Consider the following 23,098-nt stretch of genomic DNA (forward strand, 5'->3'; position numbering starts at 1 on the left):
TTCCTCCGGGAATTCTTTTCGGTTTTTATCTTGGAAATTCCTCCAGAAATAATTTAGAAAATTGCTAATCATTCTTATAGACACTCTTAGTGATTTCTTTGAAAAATTCCTTGGAAAACTGATACCGAAATTTTTACGAAAGTTCCTCCAGGAATTGCTTTGAAAAATCCTAACTAATTTAGTATTTTTTAATATATTGATAAAGAATTTCCGAGGGAATACTCAAAAGAATTTACAAAGTAATCCCTAATTGATTTCTCGAATAAATTCCTAGATTTCACCAAGAATAGCTTCGGAAATTCTCCAGGAATTCTTTTGAAGATGGCAAAACGTTTTTTGCGGAACAACGATCCATTAACGTTCACTACATTTTCAATAGATTTGATTGGTATATTTATTCAAACATTTTTAATGATTTTTTCATCTTTTGAAAGAATTTCATTCATGATCACCGGGTATTGAAATTTCCCTGATTATGTCAGGAATTCCCTGATAATTCCAGGTATTTTCCAGGTGGGAAGAAATTCCCTGATAATTCCAGGTTTTCCAGGTTTTTCCAGGTAGTAGACACCCTGATAATGAATAATTAGACTAAAATACAGGTACAGTTCAACTGGTATACAAATGTATGCTCTTTCTTTGATGATTGGTGTTCACTAAATATAACAGCTTGTACCATAAACTCAGTAAATTTAATATAAAGTAACATGTCATCGTTTCTTCTATTGGCATAGCAATTTCTATTATTAGCAATGAGTTTGCTCCCTTCAGCAACTAGACATGGAAGTAGAAAACTGGCAATGTATTGGTGCAAAATGCTCGTTGTTTATATCCTCCAGTAGCAAAATTCATTCATATTAATTAACCGCACGCTCATCTCGCTTCACTCAATTTTGGAACAAACCTTATTATTTATCAAAACTGGCTTAAAACAAAGCATGAATTTTATGTCATGTAAACAGATAGGCAAAAGCATTTAAACACATTGTAAAACAAATTTAACCATTATGCGGCCAACAAAAAACAGACGTGAATGGCAGATAGGGTACCCGTGTACCCAGATATTGACATTTTCATAACTTTTACCATTTTCAACCTATTTGAATAATGTTTTGGAGAAGGGAACTTATATGCTTTTTGCCCACTTCCAAGATTTACATCTTTTGTCTTTTCAATGCCTTAAGCAGACCCCACACGAGGCATATATTGACAATACTTTTTTCGTCAAACTTTTCATCAAACTTTTCTTCAATATTTTCACTGATTAGCCGGCATGGCCGTAGCTGAAGAAAAACTCAATTTTTTCTTGAACTAATACGAATCAAATAGCGGTATAACGCACAAAACACGCACACACTCAACCGTCATCGACTCCTGTGGGCAAACTGCGGGGGGAGATGAGGGGAAATATTGAAAAGAATATCAAACTTTTCTGATTTTCCTCAATATTTACTTCAATATTTTGGGTTCGCCCTCACACCATCAATCTTTTTCTTCAATAATCAAGAGTTTGTCAAACTTTTTCCGTCGTGTGGGGTCTGCTTTAACACGCGTAAGCAAAAGTCTATCAACCAGTTTCAAATATACAACTTGCTCTTTGCGGTCTTTAGATTTGAAGGTCCTTACATGATATGTTTGCTTCATAAAAAAAATCATGGGGGTTGTGTACAAGACACGACCGCTCGACGTAAACTATGTAAAACCAAATCTATACAAATAATAATGAATTTTTGTTTGTCTGCCCTTATAGACTAGGAAACGGCATGAACATTTGTATGTTGAGGTTTTTGGGAACGATGATGATTTTTATAATGGTATTAGACTATGAATGGCCGATCTCGATCCGTTTTTTCTTGGATCGATTTTTTAAATCGATTTATTCTGGCCGATTTTTAATTGAATCGATTTTTTTGCAGCTGAATCGTCTGAATCGATTTTTTCTTGAAAAACGCCCATTCCTATATTAGACCCCTCCTCTTCTGGAAGGGGGATTCCATACAAATGAAGTACATTCTTACACTACGTTTCACAGTTGAATAATAGATAATACCCTAAAAGTAGGCAATTATTTATGGTTGAAATGCGCTATGTAGGAACGGGAATGTTTAAGAATTTTTCGATGAGCTTGGAAAGTATTAAGGACATAGTTGAAAGAGTACCACGATGGCAGTCAATATGGCACCGGACCTTCCACGGGTCAACCCCACACCTCCCGTACTCCTCTCCCACCATCATTCGAATACATCGAACAGTAGGGGAAGTGGGGGTAGCACGCCCATAGGGGTTAAAACGCGCCACCCCTGAATAAGGTTAAATATCCCCATTTTGATTATTTTCAATAGTCTATACGATAAAGCAATGAAAAATATTGCCATTGGATACATATATTTCATGATTTTTCTCTAGTTATACATGAAAAACTCGAAAAAACGATTTTTGCGTGTTTTGATGCAATTCTAGCTCGGTGGAATTTAGTCTTTCTGTCGCTGTTATACATTGATAAATTAATAATTGAGCCATGAGCCATGCTGCTTACTCGTGTTCTTTATGTTCCACACGAAATCGTCGTCAAAAATGGTTTTAAAACGATTTTATGGGCCTTCAAACTTCTGAGGTCGGTGTGGGGCATTACGCCCATGCTCATTTCGTATGACCGAAACAGCTGAAACATTCGGTTAATTGCCTTAATGTAGGCAATTAAAATGAAAATCAGTACGATAAGCACATGCGCGTTTTAACCCATCCACTGGCGCATCTCACCCGCATGGTTTCAAAATCATTTTTTTTTCGGGTGCTTTTAAAATCAAATTTCTGTGCAATAAAATAGACAATTAGATATCTGTTATCGGTAGTCAGTCGCAGATATGCTGTTCTTCAGTATGCGCTGATGAAAACTGGCTGAAATGGTAGTTTTCATTGATAAAAATGGCATTTTCCTTAACGTGGGCGTCCTACCCCCAGTTCCCCTATCGAACAAAAGTTTAATATTCAAATTACTAACCTGTTCAGAGCATATTTATTCACTTCCTGTGATAATGAACATGTTTCTCCAAAGGGTCCTATGTATTTCGGCTCGAATTATATCACAAATCAGCAGTTGCGTGCCAATTTATTAGCCGTTCGCGATTTGGTGGGGTTATCACTGCACTTCACTTCTTCTCAAAGGGCATTGGAAAAATCATGTTGTTACTCACTTCTCCGCACATGAGCAGCCCGGAATGTTGATGGGATGCAAATTAAACATCACTTTTTTCAAATCAGTCACTTGTTTGAACCGAAAACTTTATATAAACTGCTATTTTTGCCCGAAAAAAACGATTAAAAACTGATCGCGGAGCGAATGTAAACACCGGTACCGACAGCAGCAAACTACTAACTAGGGTGGCTCAAAAATAATTTTGCTCCGCCAGGTTCAGTCGTTTATGTTTCATATTTTGGGTGTCGTCCGATGGCTTGGATCAGTTTGAATAGGGGCTTATCGTGCACAGGTCGTTTTAGGTTTGTATGACAGTTTATATGGCGAGGTTGAATTTTACATTATTCTGATTGTAGCACTCCGTCATTGGGCGATGGCGAGGGGGGAGACCATATGACTGGATGAAATATTCAAGAGCTTTAACTCCATAGACAATGCATATTGAATGGTCGTTCCAATAGTTGGAAGTCGATTTTAATCGAGGTTGCGAGCCTTTAGCATGATAATTAGGCTTCTCATCAGTGAAACGTGTAATTCAACCGAATTCAACAAAATAGCCAGAATTTGTCTATGATATCTATCGCACCAGGGGCATATACTTCATAAAAAACGTGTGACATGGGAGTAAGCGGGGTATAAAATGCTATTTTTTGCGTTACGTATTCAATGGATCTTTCCTGCGATGCGATTTTCGTCCAATGAAGTCTCTGGAATGTTGATTTCAGCTATGTGGGTCCTCTTTTCGCCAGCGTTTGGAGGGGAGGCGCTGTAGCCAGTGTAATGAAAGGTTTAGTTTCCCATACTAGTTTTCATACAAACTTGAACCGGCTTGTGCTCTACCAGTTTTTGTTCAATTCGGTTTTTGAAAAACACTTGGAGCATGGGACGGAATCGAGTGAGCGTGTTGGAGCTGGGTCGTTTTTTGAACCACCCTACTAATATTTTATGTTTTTTTTTATAAATACGCCACCAATACTACTACAGTATATAACAGTTTTCATTGTACCAATACTTTCAAAGCTTTGTTTTGGTACTTACCCACCTTCACCTTAAAGTTGCAAAAGAAAAACGGTCATGTAAGCCACATACTACGGTGTCGCTATCACTTTTGATATAATTCATGGTCTTCGTAAAATCTTAATAGAAGCATTTGTATTTTAACACTTTTTTAAAATAAATGCCAACGCCGGATATTTTGTTCGTAGTTTTGCTAAAATCAAATCACATAGAATTGTGCGTGGTATCTTTTTAGCGTGTGTTTGATATGCTCACAAACACATTCTCTCGCTCTATTCCAAAGTGTGCTGCTGTCAAAGAAAACGAACAGTCCCGATTTTATTTAGTGAAACATAGAGCAAATATTACATAAATTTGCTCTTTGTGGTGATAATCAAGTAGTGATGAAGTAAAATAAGTAGTTTACGTACTTAATTTGTCGTGTCATATGCAATAAAGAGAAGAAACAGGCGATCCAAAAAAGTAAGTAACAGTTTGCTTTTCGTGCGCTGCTTTCTTTGGCAATGCAATAATGGCAAGAATTTTGTAGGTGCAAATTTGTTTCGGTGATTAACTCGTCAAATCTTGCTACTTTTACACAAACAACTTATTCAAATGAAAGCCTAGACTTGAAATTGTGTGATTGAATCAAAATTATGTTCATAAATAGTGTATGTTTGCTGGAAAACGCAAATATTGTTGAGGGTGCCAACAACTGTCGCACCCTGCCAATGCCGTATTCTACCCTACATAGATTTACATTATAAGTGTTTGGCCGTTAGCCCTTCATCTTTAAAATAATATATTTGAATAAAAAAAGAAAATGGTTTCCATTTTTGATCTTTTGAAGAATATTCTACAATATAGCCTAAGCAAGGCATAAAACTTAGGACTAAATTTGATAATCTATGAATATATTTAGACCTATATAACCTACCTCAGGCAAGATGTTGTGGTGTTCGGTAGACTGTGTTCGGTAACTGGTAACTGTAGTGTTCGGTAACTGGAATCGCCTTTTCAAACAGCTTGGATAACCCTGGGAGAAGACTGATGTGGCGATAACTTTTTGGAGAGGAAATATCCTTCTCAGACTTCCGGATAGTACGCAATCGTATCTAATCTATTCTGCTCAGCTCTTTTGGCTGTCTTCCAGGACGAGGGAAAGTAGATGAAACGGAGACACTGATTAATAATCAGCGAAAGGTGCTCGAAAAACGGTGTTTCAGTTCGAGATTCATGATGCTGTCGATGTCTGGGGCCTTCATATTTTTTTGATGATTTGATATAGGCCGTCAATTCGCCAGCCGAGATCTCAAACTTCTCTGAGGAGTAGTTGTGAATACGATGGATGTTATTAGCATGCTCGTTTACGGCTGCTTCATGTGGCCTGACGATGTTCTGTCCAATATTATTTCAAAGTGACGACCTATTTCGGTGACCTTCTCTGCAAAAGTTATCAAGCGATCGTAAACGGATCAAAGCTTTGATTAGTGTATCAATGGGTAGAGTGTTGCTTGCCTGTCAAGCTTTTAGCACATGTTGTTCACGGGCCTGGGAGATTGTCTCTTGGATGGAGTGAAGTTGATCGTAGATTTCCTCCGGTGTGGCCGGATGTCGCTGGTAGTCGATGTTGTCATCCACACACCTTTGGAATCGGCCCCAGTCGACACCACCACCAGGTAATGATCCAAGCTGAGCTCCTGGTGGACGACCGGCTGGGAGAAATGGTTGTTCATGTTTGTGATGCACAAGTCGATTGTTGAATGTCCATCGACCATGAATCCATGAATGCCGGATCGACTCAGCCGAGTGGGGGAATCCGGGTTAGAATCGTGTACTAACCTTCCTCCGTGGCGTTGCTCCATAAGGTTCCGTTTTGATTTCCGTGACTGTTTCCCCAGGCTTGATGCTTCGCGTTCATGTTGCGACAATGATGTACTGGACTTGCCTCCGCATTAGTTCAACAATGAACTCAAGCCAAAGCCGGCGACGGATCATCGACCGTCCTTCGGAACGCCACGATGAGCGTGATTGTGACTTCGACACCGATGGGCTCGATGATATTCAGCTGGAAGCTTGGTAACAGGCGACATTTGATGTTGTAGCGAAGAGAATGCCACACCACCTAACAGCCTTTTTTTTCAAAGATGAACATGCCAAGGGTGAAGACTTTGTCGAAACGGGATTTACATTCGCGCAGCCGAGTGGCGAGCTGCGCGAAGGTCGGCATTAGTTGCTCCGGAGTGTAGAGTGGAGCAGATTCTTCAGGTAGGACATTTTCGTACTCCGGCTGCCGACGGAATTTAACAGGAGCGGGAAGATTTGTTGGAGGATGAAGCGGACGGTGCTGGAGCTTCAACCGACGCAGCTGCCGCTGCCAGTCGCTTGAGCGGTTGTAACAGTGGGAGGATTGGAATCGCTCGACGGAGAGCCGCGATGGCCGGATAGTTCACCTCGTTATGTACAGGAACACAGTTCTTCTTCAGTAGGGTCGTATTGGAAGCCTTCTTCCGGATTTTCAGGAATTACTCGCGCTTTGGACAGCCCTTGGTTGTGGCCCTCAGAACATGAGACAGAATCAGATAAGCGTGGTTCATTGAACCACCCTAAAGGTTATTACTTAAATTAAATTAATCATGTATATTCATCGACGGGAAGCCCATTATTTTACTGGTGGCTAATGAATTTCGACTGCCACCAAGTTCCCAACATAGTTGCATGATTCCCATTCAAGATATGGTATTGGTATGTAGTGTTGTGCGTGTGCGTTAATCATCACTTGAAATACGCACATGCTGCTCATTATATTCTAGCCTCTAAAAGGGATACCGAACCATACAGTTCCGTAAAATACTGATCTACGGTTACGCTTCTCCGAGTTCAACCATCATGGTCCGCGTGGTCCAGAATAACCGGTGACAACAGCTTTTCGTGCCGGGCGCTCTCCTCCCTTTTCCGGTTCTCCAATAGAACTGGGGACTCACTCTCAGCCACCCATCGTGTCGTCGTATCGTGCTCTTACCGGGCTCGCGTACCTGGACATGCGGGGGAAAATTTCAACCCCGAGCCAGAACAATGTGAGAAAGTGAAAATTTTCCGATTCAGTCGTAGACTACCCTTGACGCGCTCGACACGCAAATACTTCCCGGAAGACCGCCGCCGTGAACCCTTTGGTTGGATATTCTTTTTTTTTTCCTGGAAGTGATATTGCCTGGTTTCACCAACTTTTCCCCAGTAGGAAGAGCTGTGAAGCTGTTTTAACGTTTTTCTTCCAGTTCATCTCTCTGATGAAAGCGCACAGGATTTCTATCACCTAGGACGGAAAACGTACGTGTATCTGTGTCTAAAAATAGTGTAAAAGGTAGAGAAACGGTAAAGCGTGCCTCATGCGGCCGAGGAAGGATACAACCGAAGTGAATGAAAAATACATTAGTGAAAAATAAAATCATTGCAGAAAAAAAAAACAGAGGAGAGAAAAAAAATCAAGCCACAGGAAACCGGAGGGAATTTGCCTCGAACCAACAAGGCAAATTTCGCCTAACGCCTATTTGAAGCCTCGCAATACCCATCCCATTCGGCCGCAGCATCGTCCCTGGCATAGCTTGCGAGAGGTTCCCAATCTCGGGAGGGTGGGTGTTAAAAGTTGGAAAATTTTCTAGAACAACAGCTCGAAAAGTTTGGACGCTCCATTGTAATTTAAGACCTTATTCAAGGGAGGGAATCTGGAGCTTAATTCACAGCATTCGTTTGATTTGAAACTCTTTTCAAATGTGTTTCTGAGTTGAATGGAATCATTATAATGGATCGCCAATTATTTTCAGTTATTAGTGCTTTTTCATACAGGGTTCGAGTGTTGTGGAAAAAAAGGTGATATCTCAATTGTGCATGCTGATGTGTGTCCATTGCCAATTGAAACAGGCGCATTTGCTAGATTTTGAGACTCATGTGAAAATGATGTTTGTACAGTTGTGTAGTTCTGAAACAATATTAAACATCCGGGCGATATGGAAGCGGTTCAATCAGATTCGATATTGTTAATAAATGCTATGGAGATAGAAAAAGATGTAATTTGAGATTTTTACAGCAGGATATTGTGTTTCAGCATAGAGAGTATGTCTTGGATAACATTAGTAGACTAGATACAACCCAAATGATAATTTAAAAACCAAAATTGATCCATCACCAGTGAAATATTGACCATTCCTAAATTATCGATATTTAAAACATATTTGTAATTTTATCGTTATCAAAATTAATCACTTCCAACAAATGCGCCAAGCAAATGAATTATACAAGTTACAAGTTTTGAAGTATATGTAATATGACTAGATCGAAAAGTATGTAACTTAATCGAAAAAATCAAAATTACTTTATTTTTTCGGTGATAATTACTACTCAAAGCGAAAGGGAGTAGATGAAAATAGTGAAGATACAGATTCGATTGACACCGCAAGCAAGCGGCAAATGTGAAATGGATAGAAACTGAAGATTATCAGAGGGCCATTAATGTATGTGAGAAAAGCAAAATGTTACTTAGGCCCTTTTGAAAAGTTGAGCGAGAAATCACTGTTATACTACCTAACGTCCACCCAGGAATGGCTTGGATAGTGACGTGGCGATCACTGTACCACTTCGATAGTCACGCGGAGATCAAAACGATTCTAATAAGCGAAAAATGTATTGAAATTACACAAAGAAAGGTGGGAACACAGATTTCTGTATTACACTTTGGTGAAACATCTAACGTATTTTGCAAGGCCTGAGCGACTCTGACTTATATTGCACCACACGCCTCCAAACGCATCCATCCATTGTCCATGCCAAAACGAGGCAGATCGGACTTTGCGTTGCTCGGCACTTTTGCTTTGCAAATTTAAATGTAAAATTTTCCCGAACCATGCAAACATCATGCGATTCGTTCAACCCGTTCGTGAGTTGTAGTGCCTGAAAGAAATGCAAACTCATTTTTATATATAGAGACTGGACGAACTTGGGGCCCTCCTTAGCCGTGCGGTAAGACGCGCGGCTACAAAGCAAGACCATGCTGATGGTGGCTGGTTTTGATTCCCGGCCAAACTGTCAATCAATTTAGGTATAGTTGAGGTTTTGAGCTTTTCCGCCGTTTGTTAATAAATTGTTTTTCCCTCTTTGAGCGGTGGAATTGGCTTTTGAGTTTTTTTTAAAGAATGGATTTTAGTTTATTTCCATAAGGGTTTCGAACTGAGAACTTAGACAATTAAATTTGTCAAAGATGCGAGACCATTGTTAATATCATTTTTGGTATCGAGAGATTCTATGATAATTAAAAGTTGAGCTGATTGGATATGAATGGCTTCTTGTGAGATTTCAAACGTCACAGTAACGTAATCAGAGTCAAAGTCAGCATGAGTTACAAATTGACCACACAGCTGACTTGAATAAGGTAAAACAAAATCAATTGTCGAATGATTTCGAGTGGATGAAGAACAAGTTGGGGCATTGGGATATTGAATAGTATAATATCCCACAGGGCAGTCTTCGAATAAAACCGTTGAAATTGATTTCAGCATTATTCAATTACGCATTGAAAAGGCAAGTAGGTAGCTATGAACGAGAATTTTCCAAAATTTGTTTCAACAGAATCACGTTAGGTTTCAGAAACTTTGGTTTCAAACGAAGAAAATAATTTATATATGATCTGCAGTCTCCAGCCTTAATATTTTTCAGCGCTTAGGCAGAACGGTCTTGAAACCTTGTTTCTTTGAAGGAAGTGGAGAATTCAGAGATTCTACCCTCCTTATGTTTTTGATAATGCTCATTGCTGAGCGTGGAGACGTGACATTCTAATAGTTTATTTTTCCAGAATGGTGTCCTTGATGGACTATCACCCCTTGTCGGAATTTTACTACATCGTTATCTAATAACTGCCTGCTAACACTCGTTTTGCCTCCATGAGTTTTCCTGTCAGTATCACCACTTTTTTGTGCAAAACGCACTCACGCGACAAAATGGAACAACTTGTAAAATCGTTTATATTATCGTTTGTAGTAATTTCTTAGGAATTATTTAATAATAATGTAGTTCAATATAAGCTATTCATTATCGAGAGAAGCAGCGCAAATTGAGAAAAGTTCTTTGATTTTCATCGAAAATCAACAATGTGTGGTTCTTTCAACTCACGCGTAATATTTTCGTTTACAATCAATCATGCGTTTATTTCTCATGCAAGTATGCAGTTTTGCATACTTGGTCATTGTGGTATGATTATTTTGTAGAAAATTATTCTTTTATAATCGCAATTTTTGCTTTGAAAAGTGCTAATAATTTGGCGTAGGACTACGTTTGCGTTTGCCATACCGGGGTACAATTAAAGAGTGTCATGAAGATATGATAAACTTTGAACGTTAATATATCAGCCTTTTCTTATAGATTTACAATTTTTAGGAGCATTAGATCAAGGAAGAGTAAAGGCTTCGTGTGGCCGTGTTCAGCATCAGCAGCACTCGAGGGAAATTTTCTGAAATTTTTTAAGTGACAGAAAATGTATAAGCAACAATAACGTCGGTACTCAAGCAGAACATTCCGATCAACCTCGATTGCAGTAACCTTATTGTGACCTCTTTCGGCGGGATGTAAGTTGCGGTAACTAACAGTTATTGTATAAAATCTTGGTATATAGTATTCTGCAAGGTTTTATTACAATGGCTGTAAGCCTTTTATATAAATACTGTATTAAAACAATGCAAAATTGTAAGATTCGTATACAATGGTTGTATTAAAATCTTCTAAAATTGTATACGTCATTTTTTTTCCTGCGAGGTTCTTATGTAGAACTGTATTAAAATCCTCCATCTGCTGGTTGGGTGTAGGGTAGCAGCAAAGGAAACAGACATGGAGCCTCGTACAACATTTCTTGCAAAACATGAGTAAACAAACAAACCGAACCTTAACGCCAAACGACAACACGATGGCGCTGGTATGCTCTTGCATGCATAACGACACTAGCGCACAATAGCATTTTGGTTGCCGCTAGCGCTGATTTGAGTCGAGTCAAGTATGAGACACTGAAAACGACCTCACAGATGAGATCGAAATACATATCTGCAAGGATTACAAAACGTGGCGGAGTTAAATGGAAAGTACTAAACTCGTCTTCTAATAGTTCACGATATTCCACTAAAAGAGCTAGAATATTTTTTCTCAAATCGGACCTTGTTTATTTGATCGCAACGCAAACTCGAAAAAGCGCTAAACTAAAATGTTGATACCCTAAGCAAGATTAACTTTCAATCAGAATGTTTTCCAGCTGCTCCAATTATTTTCAATAATGCGCATTTCCAATTACTAACTTCAGCAAACAATGCTGAAATCTTGTGAAAAAAATTTACTTGATGGTTTATTCGTTTGGATTGAGAATGTGTAAATTCAATACAATCAGAAATACATTTAAAGCCCCGCGATGCAAACATCTGACATACGGTAAGCAAACATTTACCGCCAACAGCCCCTAAGCAACGCAGAGTCCGTTCTCCTTCTACTAATGACATCCATTAGGGTAAGACGGTATAATATGCCCCCCTAAGGCAGTACCTGATAACTTTTCACTTTTCAACGCAATTTATGCCAACTTTGTGTTATCTGGTAGTCCAAAAGGTCGCAAATGCATTGCCTGTGAGTAATCATATAAAAATATTACAGACAACACGTAAAAAAGCTTTTTTCAACAGTCGTGTGAAAATGGATTTCAACAAGTGCCTGTGCAAAACTTCCCAAAAACGTTTCATAACCCTTAATTAGTATTTTATCAATCCTATAATAGATACAAATCCTTATGTGCTTGACATTAAAAAACCAACATAAATCCATTTAAGCTGGTTGGAACTTCTTTTCAATAGTTTACATATCATTTGGAAGCAACTGCTGCAGGCTCGCCGCGCTTGTGTCCAGTTGGCAAGGGCATATCATCTTGCCTACACTGAGGCGTTTTGACCAGTGATACATGTTTTCGACAAACGTAAAAATTTAACACATTTATAACATATTGCGATATTTATAACTTATTTTGATACAATTTTGTTCTTAGTAGCCATTATCTTTCAAATGTTGTAACAGGATTTTATCATAATATGATTTATAAAATGCTTAACACCGAATAGTCCAACAGTAGGCAATTAAAATAGATATAGCAAAGTCTCCGCCTAACTCATAATGTTGTTAGTTTCAACAAAACATTTCTGATTGTTGATCACAATCTGGAGACCTATCACGACCTGTAAAAATTTCCAACTGCACAGTAAACAATATATTTTGTATCTGATTCTGTTATAAATTTCTAACAAAATAATAATGAAATTGTAACAAAATTTGATAGTTCTTTGTTTCAAGTAGTGTAATTTTTTATAGAAATTTAGATATTTTTACAACATCCTGCACCATGTTTCTAACAAATTTTGTTAAAAAAATTTAGTATAACATAATAACATATGTTGATATAATTTTGATATGACCTTCTAGTCGGGATATTAACCACTGAGAAAAGTTATTTTGTTGCCCAATTGAGTGTTCCAGTGCAAGTTTTGCAGATAGTGTGCTAGCGTCGCTCCAGAATGTTGAGCAAACAAACATTGATTTCATTATGTAACAATACTTCCACATTCACGTAGTATGATGGTTTTACAAATATTCAAAGGTACCAACTGATTTTTACCCTTAGTTTGTTATAGTTTTCTAGAAATGGTGGCGGGGCCAGGTGAGGTGCATTATACATTATACAGCTACGCAGTCTTACTTCACCTTTACATACAACTCAATTGGATTCCATTTTTAAGTTTTTGTTTTTTGGAAAATTCTTTTATGTTCAAAAAGATCTTGCAATATTTAGCAAAATTTTATATTAATGATTGCTTCTTATCCTTTTTTTTATTTTCCTATTTTTTATGGAACATTTCGTATTCTTTATGGACATTTTATTTTGTTGTCATAGATTAATTGGTATACTTACCAAAAGACTGATTGCATATATTGTGTGATGAATGAATATTAAAAATCATTGTCCATCATGCAGCCGCTGGATTGAATCGTTATGAACATCAGAAAGTTTGATACGCTACACCAATTATTATTATTTACAACTCAGTCAAGGGTCCACAGGGTCGTCATCCACCGTGCTGCGTACTTATTTTGCCCGTCGGTTCGTTGCCGGGAACGATTTTCATTGGGTTATTGTACGACATTCTGGCTACGTACTTGGCCCACCGCAATTCCCTGTTTTTCATTTGCACCCCATCAGAGGTGGTACATAACACTTTCTTTTCGAAATTTCGTTTGTCTTGTTTTGTCGATTCCGTTGAAAACAAGCGTTTTTCTCCGCAAGTGATTCCCGGAATTCGCCTTCCAATGTTTGTTTACAAAATAAGTTACGCCCAAATCGCAGATATGTCAATCAGCTTCTTCTTGGTGGTTTAGGAGTCCTGGCAAAATGTCAGACAATTTGGAAGTGATTTAGTGGTAGCGCAATGACTATTTATGTTTATATGAGAATTTATATAGAAACAAATTAAGTTTCGTTTTTTTGGTTCAATCAAAGGCAATTGCGTATATTCTGGGGATTAAACCACCCGACTTGGACATTAATGTTATGAAAACTCATATGTGAATATGTACATTACGTGGAAGATAATGATTTGAAAAATGTATTGGAGGTAACTACTTTCCCTTCGATGGGACTCGAACCCATGACCCTAAAGTACGCTAGACTTTTTCGCACTTTTTCTGTGATGCTGATCCATGATTTCAGTAACATGATCCATATTGTTGGTCATTGGATCCATAATTTGGAAAGAAGGTCAATGAAACTATGTTAATCGATTCACAATTTTTCAAAATCAATCTATGGATCATATGGTCAAATTTGTGAGTCATATCACCAAAATTATGGATCAAATGACCAAAAATATGGATCATGTTACTGAAATCATGTATCATCATCACGATAAAAAAATCGCAAATTGGAGTTTTATGGATCAAAATATAGTTTTTTATGGATCATTTTTCAAAGATTTATGGACCATTTGTCATATGTTCATGGGAAAATAGCAAGAATTTTATTATTTTTCTTGACCATGTCTGAAGGAACATATTTTTCTATTAATTGCTAAATTTTGGCGTAGTTATGGATCTTAAAATTATTCGTTATGGAAACTCCCGATTTTTTTTATCGATTTATGGTAGCATTTCATGGAACATTCAGACGTTATTTACTGATCATTTTTCATCTTTTTGTGAATCACTCTTTAATGTTTATATGCAAAAGTATGGTTTGACATTTTGATATGTTAACCGATGAAACGACCAAAAGAATATCAACCTGGGTTATACTAATTAGCGATTTCGCAAGAACAAAACAAGCTGTAACCCGCGAGAAGATTAGAGGCCCGACAAAATTGTTTGCGTTTTTCTGGAGTGTAGTTTGAGAAAATTTCGTATTCCAGTTTCGTGTTCCAGGCTTCCTGATACTTTTTCATCGTCCAGGACATTGCCAATGATATCGAGACACCCAGAAAAGTCACTCCGTCCCAGATATTGCAAAATAATTGATGAAACATTTAAGCGGTGTCGTGACTCACCATGTTCTACTAAATATTTTTTTTCAATTTCAATTGAAATATCACTTTTGCACTCAGAAACACGTTTATTCCACTTGAATTGATTCAACAAGCTGGTCCAACCCTCCGCGCCTGCTGCGATCAACAATTTTTTTTCTATTTTTGACTTTCTCGTGCATCAAAGTTGTATCGAAAGGCTATCATTTCATTCTAAAAACGAACTTTTTATAGAAGGCTCAGAGACCCTTGGTGTTATAAACCAATCGACTCAGCTTGACGAACTGAGCAAATGTCTGTCTGTCCGTGTTTTTTTTTTCTTCCTAGACAATGGAGGGGGAATCTGCTCAACAGACATCCTGGGTTGACCAGGAAGTGCGGGGTTAGGGATCACCGAGGGAGGCAGGACTACATCCCCGACCCGCTAAACCGTTTCCATTGACGCCAAGCCCATAGTCCCTTCGGTACAACCAGAAAGTAATGCTTCAAAGGGGGGCCAGTGCACAACGCACCCTCGAGGTTAGCTGCGTGTCCTTGCAGCACCGAACATCGTAACTCGCTTCTTTAGAAGAACACCATGGTATCGTGCCAGCGCGTTGCCGGCTTTCCAGGTGGCCTTACCACGCCCTATGTCCTCGGAAGGTGGGAAGGGTCGACTTCGCGCCTGCTTCCCTCTGCACGACTGGTATCAAGAATGATGATGCCGCGTGCACCCCAAATTGACCTTTCTGCGATAGGGCCTATTCGCCAGCACACAGAGGGACTTGCCGACGCGAGGCCTACGCCTGCCCCCGCCTTGACGAGGACCCATTTCCGTCCTTGGGCTCGGAACCCGCCCGGTTGACCGACGCCGCGAAAGCGACGATACCATGTTGTTCTTCGCGCGGCCACTTGTTCGATAAAAGGATCGAGTTCGACCACAGAGCATGACCACCGGTATGACCCATGGAGCCGACTCCGATCCCTTGGACCACCTCTTATTTGCGCCTGAACTAGCCATCCTTGAGTCCACGCGCCACTTTCTGTGTAGCTCCGAAACGATTTGGGCGAAAACCGATAAAACGGCGTTCCAGCCAACTTCATCTTTACACTTCCTCCGAACTAGGTTGTCCGGGGTAGTGTCCAGACCACATGTGGCAAGCATGTGGTCACGCATTGCGCGAAAACGTGAGCACACGAGCAACACGTGTTCCGCCGTTTCCTCTAAACCTGCACACACCAAACACTCGGGCGAGGTCGAGCAAGCCAGCTGCGTTACCTGCACTTTGATTTTGCAGCACGCTTAAACGCCGGGCACATCGAACACCCATGGGGTGCTTGCTGTTCACAGCTTTGCTGGAACAAATCAAACAATTGGGAGGGTTCGTGCAGCATTGTGCCTTATGTCCCTCCAATCCGCAGCGTCGGCAGAGATTGCTTCTGTCAGGGCCTTTGCAGTCCCATTGCTTGTGCCCCGGTTCCAGGCACTTGAAGCAAACTTCGGGTTGCTCGTATATGCGCACAGGGCATACCGACCATCCCACCTTGACGCTCCCTAACTTGACTACCTTGAAGGCGTCCGCTGCAGATAGCCGAACCAATGCTACCTGCGTCCCTGCCGGACCTTTCCGTAGCCGAACGGCTGCGGTGGGCGTCTCCACTTCACACTGTCGCCGCAGTGCCGTGACGAGCTCTTCGACTTCAGTGATCTCGTCCAGGTCTTTAACCCTTAGATGCACCTCCGTCGTGACTGCCCTCACCTTGACCGTCTCGCCTAGGACCTCCTCCGCCAACTTCTTGTAGGCGGCGCCCTTTTGCGAGATGCCCCGCTTCAGCTCGAGTATCATCTCGCCCATCCGGGTACGTCTTATTCGACGTATGTCGGCGCCGAGTTCACCGAGCTTGACGTCACTCCTCATCGCCTTCAAAACATCCGAGTACTTAGCCTCGTCCGCCGTGATGACTAGGGCATCGCCCCTGGAGCGATTGGTGCCTACCCTAGACTTCTTGCTACCCTCATTTGCCTGGGCCTTCTTTTCGGCCCTTGACGTCTTCGGTTTCCTCTTGTACTTGACCGGGGTCCAGGAGGCGTCATCCCCCTCTATTTCCCTGGTCTGCTGCGGCTGAGGACTTTCAGCCTGCCGTAACCCCTTACCACCGTCTTTCCTGAGTGGACGGACCTTTCCAGGTCCGTCCTCCCCCGGTTTTGGAGGTACCTGACCTGGGTTCAGCTTCCCAGCCCCACTATCCTTGTTCGGGGTAGTAACCCTCTGCGTTTTGGAGCGGCCCCCAGGGAGCTCATCCCCTGGAGACTGTCTCCCCCGTTTTTGTGTCTGCTCCACCCCCGACGTACCCGCAAATACTTGAGCCTCAGTTTGGGTAGACTTTGGCACCACCGTCTTTGCTGGCACGCCTTCGGTCGATTCGACCTTGCCCGAGTCCGCGAATCCTTGGGCCTCAGTCTGGGTAGACCTCGACTCCACCGATTTCACGGGTTTACACTTGGCCGTCCCGACCGCCCTCTCCAACTTGGCGTCCAGCATCGACTTTCGAAGTTTCTGCAAGCTCCTCTTGAGGTCCTTGCTGATATTATGCTTCGATGACGCAAAGTCGATGATGGCGTCCAGCTGTTCCGTCGCCACCTCAAAGGCCGAAATCCCATCGCGTTTGCGGTTCATCGCCTCCACAAGCCATGGGCCGTCAATAACCCCTACCGGCGTTTTTCTAGCCGAGAGGAAGGTTGAGTGACCCACGCTGGCGCTGCGCACTGAGCTGCCGACTATTGCCTCTGGCCTCCTAGGCGGAGACCTGAACAACCCACTTCTTGCGAAGGGGTTGTCGCCTACACTACTACCACTAATTGAAGAATTGACTTGGTTTTCCATTTTGGTCCCACGAGTTGCTCGGGAAAAGAGGTCCACCACGCCAGAGCCCAGCATGACGCGGTAAGGGACAATTACTGTGGAGGGTGCCCAGGTACCCCACAGGCTCCGTTAAAGGCCTAGCTTATTATTTCACCCCCTGGCCATGCATCCCCTCGGCACGGGTCGCTTGACGCCTTGGGATTAGGGGTTAGGGACGATGGTCCCGGTCTAACTCGCAGTGGCCATGGGGAGGGGTCGTCAAGCCCTTGGCCAAAGTCCCTGCTGTCCCCAACTGTCTGTCCGTGTGTACACACTTAATTTTGTTTACCGGGCTCGGTAAATGAATTACCGATTTCTCAACAGCTGAGCTCTCGGTAGTCACCTCGGTAATCGATTCCAACTACTCGATTCGGCATTCGAGATAGTGAAATGTCAAAAATTACCGAGCACTCGGTATAGAAAATACCGACTACTCGGTATGAAAATACTGGTGAATCTGTAAAAATAGTACAGACCTCTGTAATTCAAATTACCATACCGTATCGTCTGCCTTTATTGATAATGAAAAAAAAAAAAACAACTACAACATCCGACTTTTTCATTAGATTTAACAGTTTATTTTAAATAATAATGTTTGGTAGGAGGAATTTTATTATCTGATTCCACTTCCGCCGTCCAAAGTCGTTTATTCTCCGACAAAGCCCAATCAACTCGAAGACAGCAACGGGGATTTTACTCGACGGGCAAGTGTCTGAAAATTTGAGATAGCAATAATCTAACACCAATTAATTTATACAGTAATAATGTACTTACCTGTATGCTGTATTGCATATTATTAACAGAAACCCAGGCACAAATCGTGATTAGAACTGATTCCACTCCAAATATTCTCGCGCGAAAAAAAAAACGAGGTGCCGTAACCAAAAAAAAATGGCGCCTCATCAAGTATCACAGAAGTTGTTCGGAAACTGAGTGTTTTGTACATGCTTTACCGTACACTCCGTATACCGTATCATTTTTACTGAGTGATCAGTATAATTCATTGACAGATGTAGAGAAATTTCGTAAAACTGAGTAGATCGGTAAATTATTCTACCGAGGCTCAGTATATTATTTTACTCTACTGAGACATCGGCAAGAAATTTTGCGGAAATCAGTAAAATCTTCAAAATTTACCGCTCTCTCGTTTGAAAATTAATTTTACCGGATGAAATCAGTAAAAAAAAATACCGAGCTGCAATTCTGGATTTAAGTGTGTATGTGTGTGCACAACGGCCATAAAACATTAGCCAATTTTTCGCATAGTTATTCTCAACCTGGGTGCTGCGGATAGAGCCGCTTTTGTGCTCTCAAGCGAGTAGCGGGATATTTTGAAATCAATCCCACAAGCAAAATTATTTTGCAGTTACTTGGCTGTCAAACATTTCCCGCTCTTCGAATTTCTCTTTCCATGCTGCATGAAGGCGCACAAATGCGCGAGACTCTACATGACTTTACGATGGTTTACATATATTCCAGCTCCAATCAACTGCTGAATCTCATGAAATCTCGTAACGAGTGCATTTTAGTTGCATTCCTACTAATTTTCCACTCGAAATATAATGTGAACATATTTGTTGAAATGAATGCAAAACTCAAACTAAGTTTATTTTTATTTTTTCCCCAAATAATAACAATACTTCTCAATATAAGATTTAAAACGAACATAACCTCAATCTTCAATGTTTGGCTCCGGCACAATAGAAAATTTTGGCTTCACTTTGACAACCAAATCGATTCTATCCGCACCACCCAGTTCTCAACCGATTCTCTCGCGACAAGTTTCATTCGACAGGGGACAAAGCCTAGTTGATCACTATTGAATTTTGTATGTATTGTGCATACCAAAAAATTCACGATATTAAGATAGTTATGGAATATAGTGTCTAAGTCAAAACATGCTATTGAGATTCTCACGTCCGAATGTGTGAGTGGCAATAAAAGGAAAACAAACACTCCTAGATGGTGCAACTCAGCAAAGTTTGGGTAAAAATGAGTATATTTCCATATATTTGTTGACTCCTTTGCAATCATTGTGATGCCTCGATCAATTTTGAGGTTATGAGCAGAAGGAAAACAAACATGTATTTACACATGCCGAATTGCACATCAGTGTGCGAGCGATAAACGTCACTCATCTCTATAATAACCCATGCAAGCTCTTCTACTCGATTTAGTACACGACTTTAATACAACAAATGGAACACAAGCTTTGATATCATGCAAGTTAAGACGCATAACGCCGTAACGCTTCTACAGGTATAAAAAAGAACGAATGAAACGCGTACGTAAATAATACTTTACTTAGTATTTTTGTAAATACATTTTGTAAATAATTCAACATTTCAACTAATTCTTCGCTGATGTATTTGATTGATTAATTGTATTGTTTAATAGTGCACGAGAAATGCATAATCACTGCTAGGTGGATTAATCTGTACCCATGCCCATTTATATTTAAATCCCATTTTCGAAATCCCCTACGCCTGCTGCGATTTGAATTACTTTTTATTACCTACTACTCGTTCATCTTCTTTTTCTTTTTCAAATATCCTTCGCCTACTGTAATCCACTCATTTTTCAATCATAGTTTAAATATGCCACACCTTTAGGTGATTATACAACAAAGCCACAAATCGGTCATCTTGGACACCACGTGTTTTTTTCACTATTTTTTCAAGAGCACAAGTAGAGGTGTGCGCCGGTCCGATATTCGTCGGCGGCGGCGGCGGCGTGAATCGGCGTGGCGATTTTTTTCATTACGTTTTTCTAAGATTTTTTTTGAATTTTTTCAGCATAGAATAGAGAACCATTTGGGCAGTACCCCCTATTCCCGTCAAAAACGCTCATTACTCGAGCGCATTATAACCGAATTACTTGTTTTTTAGTACATGGTTAGTTTCTGTCGATATCTAGTGATGCACAAAAAATCAAGCCATTTGAATGGAACGCGGTCAAGTTATTAACGTTGCGGACGGGAATAGGGGGTGCTGCCCAAATGGTCCCGCTCCCTATTCAGGACATTCAGGATTTTTTTTATTTTCGCATGAAAAATCTTATGAACTTCTCCAGAAAAATCTGAAGAAAAACCAAAATTTGGAAAATATTTTCGGATTGTTTGAAGTTTCGAGAAATCTTTAGAATTACCAAGAGAAGCTTTTTTGAATTCCGAAATAAAATTGTTTGGAATTTCAGCAGAAAATTTGAGAAACTTCAGAATTTTTACAAAAAAAATGTTCTTAACTTCTACAGGAAAAACTTCGGAAATTTATAAAAGGTCTTGTTGAGTTTCTGTTGAGTATTCTTCCAAATTTGTACAGAACATTATTGATAATTGTAGTAAAGTACGGCTGGTTGAATGGGTGTTACCGTTGGCTTTCTCAGTCTAGAATAATTAAGACTACGATCGGCTCCGGGAGGTTTACTGGACTTCATACTATTCGTCACCAATCACCACACCAATCATATTTAACTGATAAAAGTTTTCTAATTTTTTTTCGATAGGCTTTTTTTTATAAAGACAGTACTTATATTTTTATTCTAAAGAAAACTTTCTGTCATTAAATATTTGGGTATTGAATCGATAAATCAAACAACATGCTCACTATAGACTTCAAATCAATGAAAATAAAGATGATAGAGAACACTTTTTTTAATTTTAGGATCATAAATACGTTTAATTTCAAGTAATACTCTTTTTAAATCTTTACCAATTGATGTAAGGACTGTTCAGTTTTTTGAGAGGACACTTTCACATGACGATATAAAACAGAGAAATTGGTCAATTTTGATAGAGTTTGCTTTATCGTTTATTATAATACACTGTAAATCAACTGTAATTTTTGAAAAGAGGTAAAACAGTTTAAATCCAACAAAATGGCGCCTATTGTCAAAGCTTCGCGTAAACATAAGCTTCCCAACACATTTTTTTATAAGCTAAATTGACAGTTGTAATAAAAAATGTACAACAAAATCATTAAGAAGATCAGTAAGAACCACACTGTTATTGATTTGTCAATATCCAGAAACAATAGAGCCTATGGCAGCCCAGAAACGGAATATAAACGGTTTTAGCTGTTGAAAATCCAATAAATTGAGATTGTTATAAATATTGCAAACTTCTGAGTTAAAATTGTTTCGTTGATAATTGGATTTCATGTCTAGAAGGTCAGATAATATATTCAACGAAACAAAACAGATTTCTATAAAAAATTATGGTTTTAAAAACATCGACAATACAACGTGTCCTCTTTATAAACTGAACAGTCCTTTACCGAAGTACGGACGAATAATTTCTGCAATTGATAGGTTTTATTGACAATATTTCCAAAAATATGCTTCCGTGCAATTTTCAAATTGATTTTCTCCTTTTTTTTTGTAAACTGTCAAATTTTTCGATTTTATATTTTGGTGTTAAATAATCCTTATAATTCGGGTGATTCAAATCGATTTAATAATTTAAGGCGAAATAAATTCAAACTGCGCAAGATGGCGCAAGTATATGCATTCCAAATAAATCGAATATCTAATGTTTGTCCGTTTGTTGGGAATGGTTTTTCACACATTGTTGAAATTTAAATACTTTCCGTAATGCTTCTGCTTATTGGCATTACATCCCCCCTGGGACATTGCCGCCTCGTAGCTTACTGTTCATTCAGCACTTCCACTGTTATTAACTGCTAGTCTTCTAAGCCAAAGTACCTTGTTTGCATTCATATATCATGAGGTTAATACGATGATACTTTTATGCCCAGGAAAATTGAGACACTTTCCAATCCAAATATTGCTTAGAACGGAACCGGGAATCGAACCCAGCCACCCTCAGCATGGTCTTGCTCTGCAGCCACGCGTTTTACCGCTATATCTGTATTGCAGTTCTTGAAAAATCGTGATCAATTCGTTCTTTTGAAAGAATATACTAATTTGATAAGCTTGCGATTGAGCTATTTACGCTTCATCTGGTTCAAGACTAAACTCGGTCCTGAATACTTTATTTGCAGCGCAGTAGGTAATGGGAAAAAACTTGTTCCCAAACTTTTATATAAATTGATCTCCTTTATGCGTATAGCATATTGACGCCGTCACAAAATAATATTCAAAACATGCCCTATCATGCTATTCAAATAGGTATCGTTAGTTAAAACATCCGATTAATTCACCTAGCAGTGATGATGTCTTTTTCGATTCAAGAGTTCTGTTTCGCCTTAGTGTGGTACATATCAATAAAAATTGCTGACCTTGCGGTTATTTTAATCGTTTTATAGCGAAAGCGAATAAACCAATTGGTTAACTAACCTAATATGGTTCAATACACCATGTTCTTCATAGCTTTCGAAGGCAATTACCGATCGTGATTATATCCAATAGTGATCATCTAGAGTTTATCCCCAGTCGAATGCAACTTGTCATGAGGAAATTTGTTAAGAACTACTAGGGTATAGGGC

General features: G+C 39.7%; 1 protein-coding gene across 6 annotated transcripts in view; it reads left to right on the top strand.

Moving 5' to 3' along the window:
• The first annotated feature begins 7,309 nt into the window (after positions 1–7,309).
• Positions 7,310–23,098, top strand: part of LOC134224273 (ras-specific guanine nucleotide-releasing factor 2-like) — a 509,452-nt gene continuing 493,663 nt past the window's right edge. For 3 of the 6 annotated variants that reach the window (XM_062703604.1, XM_062703610.1, XM_062703609.1), the window contains exons 1-2: positions 7,337–7,365; positions 7,468–7,553. The gene's annotated coding sequence lies outside the window, so the exon portion shown is untranslated. Of the gene's footprint in view, positions 7,366–7,467; positions 7,822–23,098 lie in introns of all 6 variants that reach the window. The other 3 variants (XM_062703608.1, XM_062703607.1, XM_062703605.1) reach the window with 3 other exon arrangements.

Source organism: Armigeres subalbatus, chromosome 3 (assembly GCF_024139115.2).
Source record: "Armigeres subalbatus isolate Guangzhou_Male chromosome 3, GZ_Asu_2, whole genome shotgun sequence".
Taxonomy (NCBI): domain Eukaryota; kingdom Metazoa; phylum Arthropoda; class Insecta; order Diptera; family Culicidae; genus Armigeres; species Armigeres subalbatus.